The sequence below is a fragment of the Castor canadensis genome, chromosome 18 (genome assembly GCF_047511655.1).
Source record: "Castor canadensis chromosome 18, mCasCan1.hap1v2, whole genome shotgun sequence".
Classification (NCBI taxonomy): domain Eukaryota; kingdom Metazoa; phylum Chordata; class Mammalia; order Rodentia; family Castoridae; genus Castor; species Castor canadensis.
In genome coordinates, this window is record NC_133403.1 from 4636215 (window position 1) to 4650137 (window position 13923).

Sequence of the window (13923 nt, forward strand, 5' to 3'; positions counted from 1 at the left end):
ATAAAGCCATCAAAAAGCTCTTTGGAGACAGAAGAGGATTCTCAATGTTCATCACATATTTCCACAGAAAACAATGCTAAAGTATAATCTATCATTATTGTGCAACATTTGCACACATCCTACTTACATTGCTCTAACAAGCAAGTGAGGAAAATATTATAAGCTATTATTCTTATCTTATAGAGATGGAAACTGATCATAATTGGGATTAAGCTTGCAGGCTAATAAAGAACAGCTGAGTTATCAACTTTATAATCACACCCATGTTGGGTACAGGCCATTGTGACTCTGACTGTAGAGGCAGAGTCTATGGACCCATCAAAATGGTACTTTGACCATGGGACATATCTGAAGTCTGGGTTTATACTATAATACATAATATTACTACATAAAATTAGGGGAAAAATCTTAAAAGGGGAAGGGAAAAGAAAATTTTGATGACTCAAAGTCACTTCTTGAATCTATTCAGGGATGATCTGTTTAAACTTTCTTCTACTGTTAGGCAAACAAATGTACATGAAAATGTTACAAAGCATTAAATAAAAGGACAGACAAACTCAGGCCACTCAAGAACTATTTATAAACTCTCACCACTTTCCAGGACATGTGATAGGTGATAGGGTGGTATGAATGCAAGAGAGGACATGTTCTATTACCTCTCAAAGCATTCACCTCTAACTCCACTGCTACTTCCTTGGAAAAGCCCCACATGGATGGTTTCTGCTCACCCATCTGACATCAGCAATAGTAAATTCCCTTGACTTGTGTCAAGCCTTATCCATTGTCTATGATGGATTTGAGGATAGCAGCAGCACCATGGGTTCTCAGACCAATTCTCTTCTTTCAGGACTATGATTCTGCCAATAGATTGTGCATGATTCTATCCTCACAATTGCAAGCTTGTCTGTTTCTCCTACTGAAATGTAACATCTACATTTGCTTTTACATTTTAAAATTCCTTTATCTAGCTCATAGTTGGGCACAAAGTGTCCAGAAAGGAGAGAAAAAACTGAGAGCTCGAATTGTCAACGAGGCCATGTGAAAGTGGGGATTGAATCATAGAGAGATGATATTCCTGCTAGAAATATCTGCTTGAAGAAGAGCTCAGTGGCCAGTAATAATGGGACTGGAATGGCCCAGGCAGAATTTGTCTACAGAGGTGATAAAGGTCAAGGAAAAAGTAGACTTGGAGAAGAAAATAATAAAAATGTAACCAAAGAGGAGAACCTTCTACACAGAGTCCTCAGAAAACTGGGATAGGGGTTTGATTAAAATATCTTGATAGGGTTTCAATTTAAAGGGAAAAGCCTTTGATGTCACTTACACTCCATTCACTTGACCCAACAGCAATTCCTGAAGCTGCTTCTGTCCCAGCTATGCCTACGAAGTGGTTACTTCCGATGTTACTGGCAAAGCGAAAGGTTCCCATCTGGAATGCAAGAGAGCAGACTGTGGTTAGAGTAAAAAGGCCCAAATAGACTTCTTGAAAATGGATAGATGTTGAGGAGGCACAATTCCTATTCCTTAGAGACTGAAGCAGCAGACTATGTCCCTTGATCTACATCACCACTTTTTATGTGGACTAGAATTTTTATAAATTTTTGTATAGTCAAAAAAGGTTTAAAAAATCTAAGGCACATTCAATTTTGTGAAATGTGAAATTAAATGAAGTGTAAATTTCAGCATCCATAAGTATATTTTTTTGGAATGAACTCATGCTGACTGGTTTTGCATGTTGACCATAAGTGGTTGTATTTTGCAAGGCAAGATTGTGTGGTTGAAAAGATTTTGTAAACTGTCAACCCTAAAGTACTTAAGATCTCCTCCTTCAAAAGAAAACATAATAATCCTTGCTTTTGGGTACATTAATGTATCTGACAATATGCACTGAGTTGAGCCCTAATTTGGTCAAGAAATGCCGGAACTTTAATCACATACTGACCTTCAAACCAGCTGCAAGCACATCACATTTCAGAAGGTGAGTTCCTCTCTAGCCTCCCAGTAAAAAGATATTTTTATCTTTCATCTCAACTTCCATCCTATTGTCAGTGGTTCTTAAAATGCAATGGTCAACAGAGATCTCTTGCATGGGAATGAACGAGTACCAGATCTGACAGAATAGAATTGGGGTCTGGGACCCCTATGTCACTTTTTCAATTCTGATATTTTTAGTCCTCTAAAAATCACTTGGTCTATTTAGCTAGTTAAGAAGGATTGAGATTGTTTGTGACCTTGTGATTGTTTGAGTCTTGCATGTTTTATAAGACAGTACCACAAAAAGCAATCTCTATTTGGATGCCCCAAATACAAATCTGTTTTCAGCTTGCAGTTGGTCTGCTTAATCAACCTTGTCAGGTCAATTGCCAATCTCCATTTTCTTTCACAGTATTTATAAACATAAGAAGAACTGTGAAGGAATTGTTTACTGAAAACCCACTGTATGCACAACTCAATTTAGCCAATCTCTAATTTTGGACAGGAAGATGAAAACTTGAATGCAATGCAAGTATGGTCAAGGGAGCCTCATATCAAAACCTAGAAAGGAGAGCATCAACTGGTCAAATGTCAAATAGCTCTTAACATAAACACCATAATAGGGAACACAATCCACTATCATTAAATGCATAGAACAAAAAAACTAGATCGATATCGAGGACAGGGCTGAGTAGTCTGAGAATGAGATGAACACTGAAGGAAGACAGAAGAGTGAAGACTAATCCAGACAAAAGGAGCAGTGTTAGCAGGAGAGCAAAGAAAGAATATGTGGAGCCAGTAAGAAGCCATGCAAAAAATTGTTGAAGTGATCTAAGGAAATGAGTATAAATACAACTCAGCTTGGGGTCCTTAAACGCTGGGCTAAAAATTTTATTCATTGGTGATATTCTAATTTTTCTGAATCATAGGTCACAGCCAAGAAGTCCGGAATGTAGTAAAAGAGCAAGTGAACAATCAATGAGCATCAAATAATTAATGTCCCCAATATTTATTTTACACACACACGGGAAACTTATCTGCCATCCTGAAAGCCCATTGGTCTTCTTACTGGCCATTAGGTCATCTCCTGTCCAGCCAGGAAGAAGTCTCTAACTGTGCCTCAGTTGGTCTTCAGCATTGCTTGAGCAGAAGGTGAGAAGTGAGGATCAAATAATAGCAGGTGGATCCAAGTCTTCCATGATGCTCCAGTTGCTCTGGCCAGCACACTGATAGTAGTGACTTTTCAACATTCCTATAGAGAGAAATATTTTCTATAAACTGTGATAAGTATCAATTTTCAATTGACTTCAAAATCACAGTTTTATGCAAACTCAGAGCTGTTATTTATTATAATTTATAAAAAGAATGTGGTTTCACACATGCTGTGATTCAATGAAAATTTAGAGCATTAAATTCATTACTGACAAGAATGAAAGGAGTACAAATGATTTAATTGTCCAACTCACAAAGTAGGAAAATGAACAAACAATAAAGGAAAACAAGGAGAACGAGCTTAAAAGTGTTTTTATTTATCTTTCCAGGTGCTAAATCTGTTAAACAGAATAAATCTGTAGTTTCCCCTTGAGTCTCTGTTCAAATGATGGGATTGCATTGAGAACAAATTCACTCAGTTCAAGCATTATTTATGTCATATACAAGAAAAATGATTCATATAGAATGACAGTGAGATTTGTAAAAATTCCTTTGTTGTCACAGTTTGTCATGCTAGACCTCTCCCACCCAAAGACAATTTCCTCCAACCTTGGTGCCACCCTGAAAGCCCACTGGTCTCCCACATCCACAGCCTGACAGCCATCATACCTATGAAACAGATGACAATGACAGAGATGTCAGCAGCATTTTGGAAGCACATTGACAATTCAGGTGGCTCAAGGGTCCCAGTTGTAATTTTGAGGCTTAATGTGCTAGCCATGGTTGCAGGTGGATCTGTACCCATCCCAAGTCTGACTCCTTCTTTTTATAAGCACTGGGTTAATGATCACCTTTGGGCAGGTGGGAGAAGATATCGGGCATTAGTTTCAGGCATGTGAACTTTTAAAGCAATCCTGGAAATCGAGGCTCTGGAGCTTTGGCCCTCTACTAATCCATGATGGCCTAGGTAGTTTCTAAGAATGAAGTATTAAGACCATAATTAGGGTGAAAATTGGAAGTGTTCATTGAGTGTAAATATAGTGCATTCAAGGATATTCAGTTCATTTGAGGATTAGGTAGAGTGAAAGGGAGAGAAGGAGGGGAGAAGTTTAGAGGTGATGGCGTGAGAACAAAAGAAGGATTGGTAAAAGGTGCATGTTTCTATGGAATTTTATGCAGCCATGAAGAAGAACAAAATGTTATCATTCGCTGGTAAATGGATGGAATTGGAGAACATCATTCTGAGTGAGGTTAGCCTGGCCCAAAAGACCAAAAATCGTATGTTCTCCCTCATATGCGGACATTAGATCAAGGGCAAACACAACAAGGGGATTGGACTTTGAGCACATGATAAAAGCGAGAGCACACAAGGGAGATATGAGGATAGGTAAGACACCTAAAAAATGAGTTAGCATTTGTTGCCCTCAACACAGAGAAACTAAAGCAGATACCTTAAAAGCAACTGAGGCCAATAGGAGAACTGGACCAGGAACTAGAGAAAAGGTTAGATCAAAAAGAATTAACCTAGAAGGTAACACACACGCACAGGAAATTAATGTGAGTCAACTCCCTGTATAGCTATCCTTATCTCAACCAGCAAAAACCCTTGTTCCTTCCTATTATTGCTTATACTCTCTCTACAACAAAATTAGAAATAAGGGCAAAATAGTTTCTGCCGGGTATTAAGGGGATGGGGGGAAGAGGGAGGGGGTGGGGTGGGTGGTAAGGGAGGGGGTGGGGGCAAGGGGAGAAATGACCCAAGCATTGTATGCACATATGAATAATAAAAAAAGTACAAAAAATAAATAAAATGTACATACAAAAAAAACCATGGTGATTGCTTTGTTATTATACATGTAATAAAGTCATGCTTGTGAGGAAAAAAAAGTGCATGTTTCTTACAGAATAGAGATTCTTAATCTAAAAAATTCACCACTATTTTCAAATGGTGAGAGTTAATCATGCCTTAAAGTTTTCTGAAATCCTATATTTCTCTTGGACAGGTTGTTTGAATGAACTTCATGAGACACATTAGGACAATGGCACGCAGCTCAACTAGGAGAGGGAAGTAGATCTACAAAACCATTGTGAAATACATAAACCTTACATTTTAACCATTTTAAGAGTATATTTCAGTAGCATGTGGTAAAATTACAATCAACACCTTTTGTTTTTAGAACATTTTCATTATCGCAAATGGAAGTTCACTCAGTAAACTGCAATTCCCAAATCTTTCTTTTCTCCAGCCTCTGGTAACCTCTATTCTACCTTCTGTCTTTATGGGGTGCAGCTCACACTGCTGGAGGCATGGCTCAAGTAGTAGAGTGCTTGCCTAGGAAGCGCAAGATCTTCAGTTCAAACCTCAGTACTTTTAAGTACCTTACACAGGTGGAATTATACAATCCTTGTTCTTTTGTGTCTGGCTTATTTCACTTTACATAATATTTTAAGGTTTATCCATGTTTTGTCATGTATCAAAATCTTACTCCTTTCCAAGGATAATGTAAATTTTCCTGTGCATATCATATTTTATTTACCTATTTATATATTGATGGATAGTTCAGATGTTATTAAGTCAGTGTTTTGTTAGTATAATGAAACACCTCATATGGGCTAACTGGAGAACAATGTTTATTTGGCTCTCAGTTTTGGAGGATGAAACTCCAATAGCATGACTAGGTTCTGGCCTCATAGTGGATGTTGCAGTGTATGCAGAAGAAGGATCATATCTTCAGGCAGAAAGCAGAGAGAGCATGAGTGGACAAGTTTGCTCTTTCTGGCATGTCCCCAGTGACTTATGAGAACAAAAGAAGGATTGATAAAAAGTGAGGGTTTCTTACAGAATAAAGATTATCAACCAAAAAAGTTCACCACTATTTTCAAATGGTGAGAGTTAATCATTCCTCCCACCAAGCTCATCACCTCTCCAGAAGACCACCCTGGGAAGAAAGCCTCCAATCATATGGACCTTTGGGGAGCACAAATCATCACAGGTTGGTTTCACCATTACCCTTTGTAAACAGTGCTGCTATGGATGAACTTTCATGCACAAGCCTTTGTTGAAATGCCTTTATTCAGTTCATGTGTGCATATACCTAGAAGTAGAATTTCTGGATCATATGGTAATTCTATGTTACACTTTCTTAGTAACTACCCAAATTTTGCCACAGCAACTGTACCACTTTACATTATGACAAGCAGTGCATACGTGTTCCAATTTCTCCATGCATTTGCCAATACTTGTTATTTTTGTTTAAAAAATTTATAGCCATCAAATAGGACTAAAAGAAAGAGTCCTAGGAAATTACCAGTGCAGAAATTGACAATCCTAGGTATTGGAAACTTTCACTATCCTCATGGGCATATGCCTAAATAGGTAAGAAATCTGAAATCATCACAGTAGACTAGATTTGGAAAAAATAATTAAATTCATAGTGAACCCCTAGGGTACCATAGGTATGAACATCTTGAGAAGTGTCCTGTTGTCTGAATTGGACTGCTCACGCTCATAATGTAAACTTGGCTTTGTGAAGTGGCTGTGACACAAATCCATTGAGAAAACTTCACTGTAGGGAAGGAATATTCTGATACAAAGGGGAATGAAGGGTGCCACTCTCAAGAACTAAGAGATTGGGGATCTCTCCTCTGAGTTCAGGGGCATGGGCAATTACATTTGGTTTCACACGGATAATAGGACTGAAGGAAGTTATCCACATGGCTCCTGCCACCTTTCACCCAATGCAGAACATGAATGTCTGTCACTAGCAAAGAGAAAAAAGAACTTTGTGGTTCCCCTGTCAAATGGGGCATATTGGGGGCAATTTGGCTGTTGCACCACCCTTGAACTCACAGTCCAGCTGTCTCTAACAATACAGAAAAAGAATTCTGTGGTTTCCCTACTTCCCCATGCAAAGACATCCACTGGGGTTATTTTCAGCAACACTGAATCTCTGATTTGGCCTGTGTCTAGGATGTACAGTTTACCTGTCATTAACAAGGTAGGAAAAGGACTCCTTGGCTTCACTGTTCTCCTGTCCACAGTACACATTGAGGCAGTCTTGAGGCATGCTGCCTCTGGGTTTTGCCACATCCTTGTTCATTTAGTCTAACAAAGTCTGGATGGAATCTTTTTTTTTGGTACTGGCTGAGTTATGCTTTTGCTTATAATGCAAAGATATCAGTAGAGAGGAAATTCTTCTGGCTCTATCTGTGACCAGTCCCCACTATTGTCCAGGGAGCAGCCTGGCTCACTCTAAGTTCTAGTCATAGGACAAATGCTTCAGTCTCCACACCACTACTGGTTCATCCAGTAACAGAGATCCTTTCAAGTAATAGGGCCAATATAAATAGGGGCTTCCTGATGAAGCCCCATTAACACATAGGCCACAACTTGATAATAAGAATAGCCCTATAAGGTTCACACTCTCCCTGTCTCAAGCACCTGTATGAACTGCCTGAGAGTCCTCACACTTCTGTAGCTCAAGAAACAGTGGGTCTCTCCAACTCTAATAAAGCTCACATTGTGCTCAAATTATACATGGTGTGACATTACATGATGGTGCATACCTGGAAATAATTTTAACCATTGCACAAACTGATACCCCAAGACACATGTTCAGGAGAAGTCTGTTTACTAAGGTCATCCCAAGAAAGTATTCCAAAAGGTCATCCCAAGAAAGTATCCCAAAAATATTCATTACATCAAATGCACTCATCTCAACACAAGAAAAATGAAGGCTATATGACATTTCCTAAAGATCATAACTCTCTACTAATAGATTCCAAAGACACCAACATGGATGAAATGTCTGATTAAAAGTTCAAAGGAATGATTTTTAAAAAGCTCAACAAGATCCAGGAGAATACAGATAAATATTTAAGTGAAATTAGTAAGAATGCAGGATATGAATGAGAAATTCAGCAAAGAGATATAGATTTTTAAAAGAATGAATCATGAATCCTGGGAATGAACAGCTTAGTAAGTCAAATAAAAATTCCTTTGAAAGCCTCAATAAGCAGACTAGATCAAACAGAAGAAACAATGCCAGAGCCTTAAGACAGGTCTTTTAAAACATTTGTTCAGGAAAAGAGAAAAAAGTAAGAATAACAGATGTATTCAAGATTTTTGGGACATTGTTAAAAGAACAAACATCTAAACCATTGGCATCACCAAAGGGGAACAAATAATGATCAAGGAATATACGGGAACATTCAAGAAAAGAAGGCTTATAGAACCCCAAGTAAATATGACCAGAAAATATTCTCAACATGACATGTTCTAACCAAACAGTCAAAAGCACAGGACAAAGAATTTTAAAATTTGCAGGATAAATGCACCAAGTTACATTTAAGAGCAGACCAAATAGAATAATAGCATATTTCTCAGCAGAAGCCCTATAGGCCAGGAAGTCACTGAATGAGGTATTCTAAATCCCAAAAGAAAATAACTGCTAAACAAGATTATAATGCCAAGCAAGGCTATGTTTTCAGAAAAGAAGAAGAAATAAATACTTTCCAAGATAAAAAGAACTGAGAAAATTCATAAATGTTAAACTACCATTACAAAAATGCTTAAGGGAGTTCTACACCCAGAAATTGCAGAGAGATGACTACAACTATCACAGAATGTGAAAGTATAAAGACCACTAGAAAAGTAGATACACAAATTATAACTAGAACATAATAAAAATGATCAGTACAGTAAACCATCAAACTGCAAAGGTGAATTAGAGGGGGACAATCAACAAAGAATGTTCAAAACAGCTAGGAAAAGAATCAACAAAACGACAAGCACAACTCCATATGTTTTGATAATAACTATGAGTGTAACTGATCTTATTTCTCTAGTCAAAAGATACAAACATGTTTGCAATAGTGGAACTACAGTATGGAACTCAGGAAGGAGGGAAAGGAAAAACAGGATGATAGAGTGTCAAGAATATTGTAATATAAAACATCTGTGAAGATAGAGGATATAAGGATGTGTATTGAAAGGTGTTGAAAAATGGGGCTGTAAAATAGGTACAGTGTGTGTGTGGGTACATGTGGGAGGGGGAGTGTGAATGAAGGAGGTTAAGGTGAAGGAATATGATTGATGGACTTCATATACTTGTACAAAATAGAAAAATGAAACCCCTTGCAATTGCTTTAAGTGGAGTTGGAGAGGGTCAAGGGGGAGAGATGGTGGGGACAATTGAACCAATGTACAATATGAGCCTATTTGGAATTGTCATAATGAATTCCCCTTGTAAAAGTATATACTAATTAAGAATGATTGATACAGTAAACCATCAAATTGCAAAGATGAATTAGAGGGGGGCAATCAACAAAAAACATTCAAAACAGCTAGAAAAAAACAAGAAAATTATAGGCACAAGTCCATATCTTTTGAGCATAGCTATGAATGTAAATGATCTTATTTCTCCAGTCAAAAGACACAAAGTGAATGAATTAAAAACACCTAACAAAATGATATCTACAAAAAAACTGACCTCACCAGTAAAAGAGACATATAGACTTAATATGAAAATGAAGTGAGATTCCAAGCAAATGGAATCTGAAAGCAAGCAGGATTAGCTATGTCTATACCTTATATCTATGCTTACATTTATTATAACAAAATTACTTTCTAGATAAAAAACAGTAAGAACTGCAAAAGGAGGTCACTATGTGATGATAAATGATCAACTCGTCAAGAAAGTATAAAGATTATAAGTCTATATGCATCTTATAATAAAACATGCAACTTTATAAAATAAGCACCATTAGTCCTAAAATGAGAGATATACTACAACACAATTAATAGTGGAAGATTTCTATATCCTAATCTCATAAATGGACAGATCACCAAGACAAAAGTATCAATAAAGAAACATCAGATAATATAGTTGATGTGCTTTCTGTTCAAGAATGAATATTGAATTTTAAACCTGTTGAAATCACCATAAGAAGGGGACTAGGGTACAAAGGAGAAAAATAGAGGGAATGAGCTAATTAGGGTTATAATACATACATATATGGAAATGTCACCATGAAACTCCATGGATAGCTATCTTTTTTTTCTTTTATTATTCATATGTGCATACAAGGCTTGGGTCATTTCTCCCCCCTGCCCCCACCCCCTCCCTTACCACCCACTCCGCCCCCTCCCTCCCCCTCCCCATACCCAGCAGAAACTATTTTGCCCTTATTTCTAATTTTGTTGTAGAGAGAGTATAAGCAGTAACAGGAAGGGACAAGGGTTTTTGCTGGTTGAGATAAGGATAGCTATACAGGGCATTGACTCACATTGATTTCCTGTGCGTGGGTGTTACCTTCTAGATTAATTCTTTTTGATCTCACCTTTTCTCTAGTACCTGTTCCCCTTTTCCTATTGGCCTCAGTTGCTTTTAAGGTATCTGCTTTAGTTTCTCTGCGTTAAAGGCAACAAATGCTAGTTAGTTTTTTAGGTGTCTTACCTATCCTCACCCCTTCCTTGTGTGCTCTCGCTTTTATCATGTGCTCAAAGTCCAATCCCATTGTTGTGTTTGTCCTTGATCTAATGTCCACATATGAGGGAGAACATACGATTTTTGGTCTTTTGGGCCATGCTAACCTCACTCAGAATGGTGTTCTCCAATTCCATCCATTTACCAGCGAATGATAACATTTCGTTCTTCTTCATGGCTGCATAAAATTCCATTGTGTATAGATACCACATTTTCTTAATCCATTCATCAGTGGTGGGGCATCTTGGCTGTTTGCATAACTTGGCTATTGTGAATAGTGCCACAATAAACATGGGTGTGCAGGTGCCTCTGGAGTAACCTGTGTCACAGTCTTTTGGGTATATCCCCAAGAGTGGTATTGCTGCATCAAATGGTAGATCAATGTCCAGCTTTTTAAGTAGCCTCCAAATTTTTTCCAGAGTGGTTGTACTAGTTTACATTCCCACCAATAGTGTAAGAGGGTTCCTTTTTCCCCCGCATCGTGGATAGCTATCTTAAACAAACAAAAATGCCTTCTTTCAAAAACGGAGAGTCTGAGGGTTGGTACCAGTGGGAAGGGAGAGGATATAAAGAAAGTGTGTAGTAGAAATATTATGTACTCATGTTTGAAAATGGAAAAATGAGACATTTTGAAACTATTCCAGGAATGGGAGGATAAAACAGAAAGATGGAGGGGTAAATTCAACTGTGATATATTGTTCTCCCAGTACAATACAATACAATGTACTCCCGGTACAGAAATACTATGATAATAAAAAGAAACAACAGAGTTAAGATGTACTATAGAGTATGTATGGAATTATCACAATGAAATCCCCTTGTATTATTTATTTTTATTTTAATTTTTTTGGTGGTACTGGGGTTTGAACTCAGGGCCTCATGCTTGCTAGGCAGACACTCTACCACTTGAGCTATACCACCAGTCTCCCCTTGTATTATTAATGCATGATAATTCAAAAATAAAATAAAAAATAAAAAGGTATACAATACATAAAATGGACTTATCCAGTATTTAACGTACATTTCATTCAACAGTTGAAAACAAACATTCTCTTCAACAGCACATGGAACTTTCTTTAGAACAGACCATATAATAGGCCACTAAACAACAGTTAACAAATTGAAAATGTTGCAATAATATCCTGTATCCTTTGTGATAACTTGAATAAAACTAGAAGTTAATAGAAGAGAAAATTCAGAAATTATCAAATAAATGGAGACTGAACAACACACTTTGCATGAACAGTGAGTCATTGAGGAAGCCAGAAGGAAAATTTAAAAATTCATTGAAACAAAGGAAAATGGAAACACAATCCACCAAACAATGTGGGACCCAGCAGAGACAGTACTAAAAGATAATTTTAGATCTGTCTTATTTGAAAATTAGACAGATTTCAAATAAACAACTTTATTATGTGTCTCATAGGCTTAGGCAGACACGAAAAAAGCAGACCTCAAATTAGTCAAAGGAAACAAACAGTAATGATCAAAAGCATGAATGAATGAAATAGAATCTGATGGCACAGTATCAAATGTGCACTTCAAAAAGTTATACAGAATTGCCATACCTTTAGCTATAAGAACCAAAAACAAGATAGAAAAACTGGAATAAGAAAAGATGAAAAAGGGGATATTTGACATATGTAGAAGTACAAAGTATCATTATGAATTATTTTGAAAAAAATATATATGATAACAAATTGAAAAGCCTAGAAAAAATAAAAAATTTATGGAAATTCATGCTATACCAAAATTGAATCAAGAGGATATAAAAAAACCTGAATAGAACAAAAAGAAGTAACGATACTGAATCAGTCATAATAAGTTTCCCAACAACTAAATGCCAGAACCTGGATAGTTTCACTTCTGATTTTGCCAAACATTTAAATGAGAAGTAACATTAATGGTTTTGGAACCATTTGAAAGAACAGAAAGAGAGGGGACCTTTCCAAACTCATTCTGAGGACATCATTACCTGTCACTAAAACCAGAGTCAGACAAGAACACAAGAAAAAGGAAACTGTACATGAATATCCCTGAGCACAGATGCAAAAATTCTCAACAAAATACCAGGAAAACAAATTCAACAGTACATCAAAAAGATCATACACCATGATCAAGGTGGAATCATTACAAAGATGCAAGGAGAGTTTAACATATGCAAATCTATAAATATATTGTATCACTGCAAGGGAATAAGGACAAAAACACATGATTGATATAAAGCGCAGACATTTAGGTCAGTGGAACAGTATGAGAAATTCCAAAATAAACTCATGCAAAATAAACTCATTTTGTCAACTAATTTTTGACAAAGGCACCAAAAACATACATTGGAGTGAGGACAATTTTTTCAACAAATGTTGCTGGGAAATCTGGATATTCACATGATATTCACATGAATCTCTCAATTCATCCAAAAGCAAACTCAAAGTCCTTAATGTAAGACATGAAACCAGTAGTGGAAAACATAGGCAAAAAAATTGAAGATGTTGGTACAGAAAATGATTTCTATGGATAGAACTCCAAAACAAAAAGTGGCAAATGAGATTACATCAAACAAAAAACTCATGCATGGTGCAGGAAGTAATCAAAAATGTAAAGTGAAAATCTATACAATGGGATAAAATGTTTGCCAGCTATTCATCTGAAAAGGGTTAATATGCAGAATGTAAAAAGAACTCAATATGATTAATGACACAACCTTCAGTAACCCAACTTAAAATCAGAAAATTCTCTTAACAGACAATTGTCAAAAGAATAAATGCAAATGGCAAATAAACATGAAAAACGCTCTATGCCATTATACAGCATGGAAATGCAAACCAAAACTACAGTGATATACCACCTCTACAGTCAGAATGACTATTATTACACAACAAAAAAGCAAATGCTGGTGAGGATGTGCATAAATGGATTCCTGGCATATTGTTTTGGGGAAGATAATTTCATACAGACCCCATCAAGAGCATTAGGATGTTCTTCAAAAAAATAAAAATACAACTACCATTTGATCCACTTATCATACGTACACACACACACACACACACACACACACACACACACACAGAGAGACACACATAGGTTCTCCAAAAGTTCATATTCTGAAAGATATGTCTCCAGTTTGGCAGTGTTGAGGTGATGGAAATGTTAAAACATAGTGCCTAGTGGAAATGGAAGGTGGTTGCTCAGTAGGGGTGTCACCATTAGAAGGGATTAATACAGTTTTCTCAGGACTCTAATGAGTTACCACAACCATAGGTGTTTTAAAAAGAACAAGCCTGGTCTCAGGACTACCTGTTCGTCTAGG

At 36.9% G+C, this 13923-nt stretch overlaps 1 non-coding gene across 1 annotated transcript; it reads right to left on the reverse strand.

Moving 5' to 3' along the window:
- Positions 1 to 11461: 11461 nt before the first annotated feature.
- On the reverse strand, positions 11462 to 11534 carry Trnaa-agc (transfer RNA alanine (anticodon AGC)). The gene has a single exon. It is a non-coding gene; the product is annotated as a tRNA-Ala (tRNA).
- Positions 11535 to 13923: the final 2389 nt, after the last annotated feature.